General features: G+C 40.2%; 2 long non-coding RNA genes across 2 annotated transcripts in view; one reads left to right on the top strand and one right to left on the bottom strand.

Moving 5' to 3' along the window:
* The window catches only part of LOC116696487 (uncharacterized), a 9,771-nt gene extending 5,401 nt beyond the window's left edge, over positions 1–4,370 (top strand). The window contains exons 2-3 of the long non-coding RNA XR_004333748.1: positions 3,396–3,401; positions 3,759–4,370. This is a non-coding gene — a long non-coding RNA (uncharacterized LOC116696487). The remainder of the gene's footprint in view (positions 1–3,395; positions 3,402–3,758) is intronic.
* LOC116696488 (uncharacterized) lies at positions 2,944–8,124 on the bottom strand. The gene is made up of 3 exons (XR_004333749.1): positions 8,113–8,124; positions 7,878–7,887; positions 2,944–3,035 (listed from the first exon to the last, which is right to left on the bottom strand). It is a non-coding gene; the product is annotated as an uncharacterized LOC116696488 (long non-coding RNA).
* Between the last annotated feature and the right edge of the window lie 1,319 nt (positions 8,125–9,443).

Raw genomic sequence — 9,443 nt, 5'->3', positions numbered from 1 at the left:
CCCTAGGGAGGCGCCCAGGAGGCATCCTTACCAGATGCCTGATCCACATCAACTGGCTCCTCTCGACACGAAAGGAGTCAGAGCTCCTCTCGGATGACTGAGCTTCTCACCCTATCTCTAAGGGAGACGCCACCAGCCTTCCTGAGGAAACCCATTTTGGCCGCTTGTACTCTGGATCTTGTTCTTTCAGTCATGAGCCAGCCTTCATGACCATAGGTGAAGGCAGGAACAAACACTGACCGGTAGATCGAGAGCTTTGCCTTCTGGCTCTGCTCTCTTTTCGTCACCGCACCCGCTGCTCCGATTCTCCGACCAATCTTCCGCTCCATGGTCCCCTTACTCGCAAACAAGACCCCAAGGTATTTAAACTCCTTCACTTAGGGTAAGGACTCATTCTCTACCTGAAGAGGGCACTCCATCGGTTTCCTGCTGAGAACCATGGCCTCAGATTTAGAGGTGCTGATCCTCATCCCAGCCGATTCAAACTTTGGATTGAAGAGAAACAATGTGGATCATAATCGTTTTTGTCATTATTTCATTTTATTTTTGGAGTATTATACACATTAGATATCCTCCACACACCATACAAGTTGGTGGCGATAGGATGGTTTAGTATAGAGGATCGCTGGCTTAGCCGTCATGGGGAGGTCAAGAAAACGGACTAGTGGTGGTTGGTTGAACAGAGTAGGCCTACACTGAAGAGTCATATTCAACTTAGGTTAGTTAGACAGATAGTTGATCGGTGTAATTCGCTGTTTCCTTTTTAAGAGAGACAGTGCGTTGGTATTTACGTGACTAATTGTGATTTTTGGATTGGATAGTGTGGGTTTGGTGAGGTCCTATTTGAAGGGGTATTGCCCAACAGCCTGTATAGGTCTGGGAGCGTTATTCCTGAGCAGGTCTCAGCAAACTCAGTAGATAGATTTGAAGTGGAAAGGAAGTTGTGTGATGAATCTTCCGTAAAGGACATCAGAAACTTCTGTTGCACCTTGTTAAAATGTTAAAATCTCACACAGTTGGGGACAACTTTAACTCAGAGATCACAGTGATTCTCAGGACAGTGATATGAAAAACCCACAGTTTAAAGCAATAAGACCAAATCCAAATAGCGATGAGGGATTTAGAGTTCTGATCAAAGTAAAAGGAGGGGCTGGATTTTCTACAGTCAGGCCCCTTAAATTGACGAATGAATTTAAAAAAGGGATTGGTGATATATTGCATTCCTCTATTTTGCAAAATGGAATGATTTCAATTATACGTAAGTCGTAAATGCAACAAGATAAGGCTCTCAAGATTAAAACTGTGCTTGGTAAGGTAGTGGAGGTGTTCAAGCCAAAAACAAACACAGAGGTAAAAGGAGGGATGTATAATGTGCCAGTGGACGTATGTGAGCAAGAAATATTGACTAGCTTAAAAGGAGGAAATGGAGCTGTAAAACGCATGGGAAGGAATGAGAATGGTAGAGGAACCACCCCTATCCTTATTTCATTTAAAGACGGTGTGCTACCGAAGAGGGTCATGTTGGGATTCATGATCCCTCCCTGTAAAAGAGTATGAAAGACCCCGAGGTGCTTTAAGTGCCAAAGATATGGGCATGTGGCAGCTGTGCGTAATGGAAAGAGAAGATGTAGACGATGTAGTAAGGAGCATGACGGAAAAGAATGTACCGATTCTGTGAAATGTTGTAACTGTGGGGAAGAACATCCAGCTTCTTTCAGGGGTTGTCAAAATGATGGCAAAGCAGAAAATGTAGAAAGAATGAAAAAAGAGAGGAACATATCTTCTGCAGAGGCAGTGAGAAGGGTGGAGAAAAATGGTGGGCTAAGTCAAGATCAAGGTGAGGCCATGGCAAGAGATCTGGTAAAGGGACATGCTTTTAATGACGACTCAGTTGTGATTAGCAAAAAAAGGTCCACTGGTATTCATGGTTGAAGCAATGTGGAGAGTTAAAATGGTGGAAAACAAAAAGTTAGATGTGGCACGTAAAATTGCTTCTGCGGCAGAAAAACTACTAGGATTCAAGGGGATCAATCCAAAGGAATTATGGGAATTTACTTACACTCAGGACAGTGCAGACCAAAGATCAAGTGGAAGTCAACAGAAAGAGTTGGACGACAATGAGGAAGATGAAATGGACAGCAGACACAAAGAATATGATGGTGATTAGTGTCTTTTGTGTTATGTTTTACATGATGCAATGGAATGCTAGGAGTCTTATTGCAAATGGGCAAGAGTTTAAACACTTGATAAATGGTCTTAATTATTTGTATTGGGGAAACTTGGTTAAAACCGAGAATAGATTTTATAATACCAATATAAGTGCAAAAGGAAAGATGCGGAGAATACATCAGGAGGGGGATGTGCCACCTTTATTAGAAATGGAATTCAGCATAGAAGAATAGAAGTAAAAACGGTGATAGAGTGTGTCATTACAGAAGTTTGGACTGATAGAGGGAACATCTCTATTGTAAATTTACTGTATATAATCCGTGCATTAAGATAGAAGAGAGTCATTTTCAGGAAATTGTAGATAAGATTGGGTTGTGGATTTTAATGCTCACAATGAACTGTGGGGAGGTGAGAAGAGAGACAGAAATGGTCAAATTGCAGAAGATTTTATAGATAAAAATAATTTAGTTAAGTTAAATAATGGTCGTCCTACATGGTTTAGTGCAAGTCGGTCAATGTCATCCTCCATAGTAATTACAATTGCATTGGCAGAGTTAGCATCAATCAGTAGGTGGGAGACAATGGATCTTAATTCAGTGGGAAGTGATCATGTGCCAATAATTAGTAAATTTGGTAGGTGTCTGATTAAGGAGCCAGTACATTGCTCCCTGCGGCTTAATTATAAAAGAGCTAATTGGATCAAGTTTTAGGAACAAGTGAATATAAGACTATCAAAAATAGATAATGAAAAAGGAGTAGGTGTGTTTCCTTAGCATGTGATGTGGTCGGCGGCAGTTCAGAATATCCCTAAAAAAAAGTACCAGTAAGAGGAGCAATGGTGCCATGGTGGACTGAAGAATGTGATTCTGGAATAGGGTATATAAAAACTTAAGGAAAGACCTATTAGAGAATTATGCTATTGAATATAAGATGCTTCAGCTAAGGCTAGATGTGTAATTAAGGAAGCACAGTTGGAAGACTTTCTGTAATAAATTAGGACCAGATACGCCCTTAGATAATGACATCAAAAAAGCCATCGCTAATATAGAAGCTGTTGTCGCAGTGGTTTTGGACATTGAGAAAGCTTATGATATGCTTTCGAGGGAGGGGTCGCTCATTGCACTCTATGATGCGGGAATCAGAGGAAGAATGTTTAACTGGATTAAGATTTTTTTTTAAGTAATAGGACAATTCAAGGAAGGGTGGGAAGTACATTGTCAGAGGAGATTGAGGTAGAGAATGTAACCCCTCAAGGTAGTGTTATCAGCCCAGTTCTTTTTTAATATACTTGTTAATGGTATGTTTAGCAGAGTGGGAAAATAATTATTGTTTTCCTTATTTACAGACGATGTGGCCCTCTGGAAGCGAGGGAGGAACCTTTCTTATATTTTTGGCCACAGTCAAACTGCTTTGGAGAGGATATCTGAATGGGCCAATGATTGGGGCATCAAAATATCAACAGACAAAACAAAATGCATGGTATTTGGACATAAGAAGAAAATTCCATCAAAAATGTTGCAGGTGTTGTATAGAATTCCCAAAGCAGGGTATGAGGTGGGGTTTTTGTGGGTTCCGGCGTACATGGGCAGGAGGCAGATGAGGTGGCAAAGAAAGCAGTGCAGGAGGAAAGAGTTCAAATTCATTTGCAGTATGGGTCACCAGATTACACGGAAATAATACATAGGTCAGTAAAAAGAAATGTGGCAATGTTCATGGGATTGTGAAAGGAGAACTTATTCAGTACAAAGAATGGTAGCAAAAGACAGATGTAATTATAGATGTCAGAGAAAAGATGCAGTAGTCTCATCCAGATTGAGGTTGTGGCATTGTGGGCTGAGGAGTGGGCTGGCTCTTATTGGTAAACATACTGGTGGAAAGTGTAAATGAGGAGAGAAGGAAACAGTGAAGCATGAATTAGTGCAGTGTAGGAAGTACTCTCATCAAAGGAAGAAACTGTTCAGGGAACTGGGAGCAACTGGAGCAACTTTTTTTAGTTTTCACTCTTTATTGAATTTTGACAGTTGGAACAAATTGAAAAAAAATGATGGAGTACCTGTGAAATATTGGAGTATATAAAAAGATATAGACAATTATTATTAAATAAATTGTAAATAACGATTAGAGAACAGAGGAGGGCAGCAATACGCCATGGTTGTGTGTAGCCTGCCAGAAAGAAGAAGAAGAAGAAGAAGAAGAAGAAGAAGAAGAAGAAGTTGTAGTTGTAGTAGGTGGCGATATTTACCTTAAACTGTCTGGGTATTGCACCAGATCATTGTTTGCCTGCCAACTGGGCTGGGGCTTTCAGTTAGTGAGCAGTACAAAAATGCACAACAATACATTTACGGATCACATCATCATGGGATGTGGTTATGGTTAGAAAAAATATGGCATTCTGAAGTTGCAAAGTTGCCTCTATTTTAATTAATCAAAGATTTAATGCACCACCTGGCGAGCCCAAATGAACACACCCAGATGGTAACGTTAGCCTACAAGCTAACCACCGACAGGTGCACGCAGGCTGTGTCAAGCTAAGATGCTAAATTGTAATTGGTGGATCCTCCAGCTGTTGCTTTTTACCTTAGGTGGGTGAGGGCTTCTGCTGTTTGTGACAAGAACCCCTGATGTGAGTGCAGCCTCCTTCAGCTCGATATTTTTGACAACTTTGACTATGGAGCGACAGATACACGAGGACTTGGGTTATGAGGCTGAATGGACATATACTTAGGACAGAGAGGCTGGGTGGACTGGTTATACTGGGACTTTGAGTGCATGTTATAATGCACTCAAAATGAACGAGCCGAGAAGTTGAACCCGGAGCAGGATGACTCGGTGCACGAGGCCCACAGACTGTCGTTCAGAGAAGTGAGTACAAAAACAAACTTATTTATTGCTGTTCCTACTTTGCTATGGCGCTTTTAAGACTGGGCACTATCTCCTTTCCTTTGCTTTATTATATGTGTTTGTGGCTGCAGCCGGTATTGTTTATCCGTGTTGTGTCAGCTTGGGTGAAGTTTTATGCTGCTGTTGATTCTAAAAGAAGCGTCTGCAGGTTATTCAGTGTGACTTTCTATTGTCCTCTTTTCTACTCAATTCTAAAGGCTTTATTGAGAAACGTGGTTGTATATTTATAATTGATAATCAGTTGTACACACAACCATTATTCGCAGGGCAATTCAAAGACCCATACGCCTTTTTAGCATTTTTATTACTTCTTGTCAATACAGCTTATGTGGAAGAAGTTGGACTAAAGTCAAGTCTGGGATTAATCACTGTTGCCAACATTAAAATATGTCATTACTATTCCCATCACAGTAATACTGCCCCCTTTACTAAATCCAGCCAGATTTATCATCAGCTGTGAACGGCCATCTGTCTATGTGTCTGCAGTGAAGGTCTGTCAAAGCTACACAATGCAAAGCTGGATATAATGAACTGCAAATCTGCATCAAGCCCCTTGCCTTGTTTTCACCAGCATACACCTGCTCCAGCTGCACTACACCTGCCCAGGAGTGATATCCAAAAGCCTCATTTTATTACCATCTGCTTTAGAGGAAGTTTGGCTGGCTTAATTAGAGGGTGGTTTGCTTTCAAAAGGAGTTTGACAATGTGTAGTGTAAGTGTGCTCACACCTAAAATGTGTTTTCTGTGTGCATTTATGCCTCCTTGCGTTGTGCATTTTGTGTGGGTGGGCACATGTCTTATAAGGTTGTTTTCTTCCCCTGGCTACATTTTCATCTATTTAACCTTTTACTTTGGGTAAATTATTCAAAGACTGAGGCTCCTTTTTCCATTTCCACTAAGTGCATTCAGCTTAAAAACAAAAACAGCAAAATCTTACACAAAGATAAGAAATACAGCCAATGCAGATCCAAGTGAAGTGATAAAAATTATATGCTGTTGGACCTGTTAAGTCAGACAGAGGTAGCCTTTACCTTTCTTAAGTGAGGATGAATTAGACCATTGTGGCGGAGAATGCAAAAGCTTGTCTCCCTGCCTGCGGGTTGATGGAAGAGAGCTGTCTCTATCAGACACTGTCTCTCCTTCTCTGACTCAAACACCCAGACACACACTTACACTCTCACACCACACACATTCAATATCTAGATTAATCTCTGAGGGTGAAATCAATCAACCAGTACGGTGTCGTCTCAGAGAGCCCTGAAGGCTTGACAGTGCTGCTGAAAGAGAGCGATATGTCCAGGTGCTTTAGAGAGATCTCAGCAGAAAATCTCTACCTTTCCATCTTTCCCTATGGATGTGACAGGGTGTTGGTTTCATAGAGATATTGTTGCTGACACATTGATTAACAGTTTTTGAAAAACCGGAGGAATAATGTGTGCAGGATTGGGTGTTGGCGGGGTCATTCTCTATCCTCTTGACGGTTAGCTAGACCCTGAACAGTAAGTTTAGATCATAGCTCTAAATTCTCTCTAAGTTTTGAGAGTGGTGTCTTCTTCTCATAGTCACTTTTTCTCTACACAAGAGAAACAGAGTGAGAAAGTGTTAGCATGTCAACTACTGTAACTGGTAACTTGCATTCCATGTCCTCTTTGTGGATCATAAACTGGTGAGGATAGTGACTGTTTTTACCTGTAACTTGTTAATTTTAAACTTAAGTCTTTTAGCATGATATTGTGTATGCAACTTAAATTGATATAAAGACACCCTTTTTTTTTTTTTTAAACAAGATTCAAAGAGTTAGCTGGAAACATGCAAAGTTTGTGGATGACAGCATTTTCAACCAACTCATGGAGCTAGCTTAATTAGCTGCCATGCTTTGCTCATTTGAAAGCCAAGATGTCTTTCTCTTTCTCATGGGTGGGCCAAATTCTCTGGATGGGCAAAGCAGAGAAAAGAGAGGTGACCTTTCTCCTTATGACCTCATAAGGGGCAAGATTCCAGCTCGGCCCATCTAGGCTTTCATTTTTTCAAAGGCAGAGAAGTTGATTTACACCATCGCTATTTCTAGCCAGTGGGGAACCTCAAAGGGAAATTTTCATGGCATGGGACCTTTTTTTTTAAGTGATGTGCAAGAATTGACATTAAATTCTGGAGATATTGTACACCTTACAGATTTTTTTGGGGGGGGGGTCTTTTTATGTTGTATGAGATTACTGTAGAAGAAAGTTATTTTTGAATTTTATTTCAAGTGCAATATCACCATAAGACATGGTCTCAAAACACTGTACAACAGGGAATTCAGTAAAAGTTAGGATTAAAAATACATACATACATAAAAGTGAAATAAAAAGTGGTACAAGGGTAAAAACGAGAGATAAAGGAAGTCATAATAATGATCAATAATGTTTGGAAAAATGTTGCTGCTGCGTTTTGGACGAGCTGCATGCTTCTAAGTGAATATGTAGGGAGGCTGGAAAAAAAGGCATTGCAGTAGTGTAGCCTATAAGACACGAATGCATGAATCAGAGTTTCTGCATCGTGCTTTGTTAAAATCAATCTAATCTTTGCAATATTGCACAGATGGTAGAAATCAGTTCTTGGAACAGACTTAATGTGATCTCGGAAGTTTAGCGGAGTGTTGTAAATAAACATCAAATTTAACTGATTTGCTTTCAGTGATGTTGCAACCATCTATGCACGCTATTAGTTCTAAGTTCCTGGACTTGGAAGGCCTTACTACCAGGAGCTCTGTTTTAGCTGCATTCAACAGTAGGACATTTCTTCACATCTATATCCTAATTTTGGACAGGCAGTCCACTAGTTGGTTCAGTTGGGTGGGGTCGTTTGCATGAATAGGAACATAGAGTTGAGTATCATCTGCATAGCAGTGAAACCTTATGTTGAATGCATTCATAATATTGCCAAGAAGAAGTAGATAGAGATAAAATAGGGCCATGTACTGACCCCTGGGGCACATCGGAACTTACATTGGCAGGCTTAGAGGTTTTATTGTTGTAGTCCACACATTGGGATCTATTTGACAGGTAGGAATAGAACCATGATAAAGCTGACCCCTGTATCCCGATGTGCCTCTCCTAGGTAAGTCATCAATATTGTGTGGTCTATTGTGTCAATTGCTTAGGGGCAGTAACAGGGAAATTTGCCCAGAGTCTACTGTTTACAAAAGGTTGTTTGTCACTCTAGTCAGAGCTGTTTTGGTAGAATGACAGCAACAGAAACGGGACTGAAATTTCTCAAAGATTATTCTGGGATAGATAGGTTATGAGTTGGTCGGCAACAACTCTTTCAAGTATTTTTCACATGAATGGCACAAGAAACGGGCTCGGATTAGATATTGGTCTGTAGTTCTGCAAGATTTGTGAATCCATGTTTGGCTATCTTAGTTGTGGTTTAATAATTTCTTTTTTAAAGGCAGATGGAACTGAGCGTGCTGATAGTGACCTATTTACAATGAGAAGACAGGGACTAAGAAAAACAGGTAGTAATTATTTAAATAGACTGATTGGAATTGGTTCTAATGAGCATGTGGTGAATTTAGAAGTGGTAACTTTGCTTGTAAATGATTCTTGGGAGATAATGGCAAATTGGGAGAGAGAAACCATTAGGTTGAACTATTTGGTAGCCGCCAGCCTCACTGATTGAGGCATCAATCATATCAGTTATCGTATTTTATAATTAGGTCAATTTTGGTCATAAAAAAAACAAACGTTTTCAGCAATAAAGGTTGACTTTGTAAAAATGCTATTACGTGGGATATAAAAGTAGGCTGTACTGGCACTCAGCATTGCTTGCTTATAGATCCTAAAACTATCCATCCATACAGGAAGGTGTTCCTCTAGTTTAGTCGTCCTCCAGTTTCGCTCAAATAACCTGCAGTTCTTTTTTTAGTGTACGAGTATTGTCTCTAAAACATGGGGCTTGTTTAGACTACACATACAGTGTCTGTACTGCAACACTTTTGACCAAGCTGTCCATAAGATTGAGTGCTTCTGTTTAGATGAAATGGTTTTGGTTTAGCCAGAGGGGAAGAGTGTCTTGGAGCAGCTCTTTAACACCCCCTACAGCCACTTTCACAGGTTAATGGAATAAGTAAATACACTTTCTCACTGAAGAGTGGAAGGTTGTGATTTACAGAGTACTTTGTTGATGTGAAATTGATGGTTCTATATAGAGAGTGGTGAGGCCAGTATTGTTTTACATATGTGTCTGTACGTCATTGTAGACAGACTGACAGAAAATAGAATAACCTTTTATTGAAATAGCTGATACACAAACCGCAAAATGAAAATGTAAAAACTTCCGACAGATGTTAACACTCCGTATTTTTATGAAGAATAAATTCCCCTTCAGCC

This window comes from Etheostoma spectabile, chromosome 10 (assembly GCF_008692095.1).
Source record: "Etheostoma spectabile isolate EspeVRDwgs_2016 chromosome 10, UIUC_Espe_1.0, whole genome shotgun sequence".
NCBI lineage: Eukaryota > Metazoa > Chordata > Actinopteri > Perciformes > Percidae > Etheostoma > Etheostoma spectabile.
The sequence above is the reverse complement of the archived record's forward strand: the minus strand, read 5'-3'. Positions and strand labels throughout refer to the sequence as shown.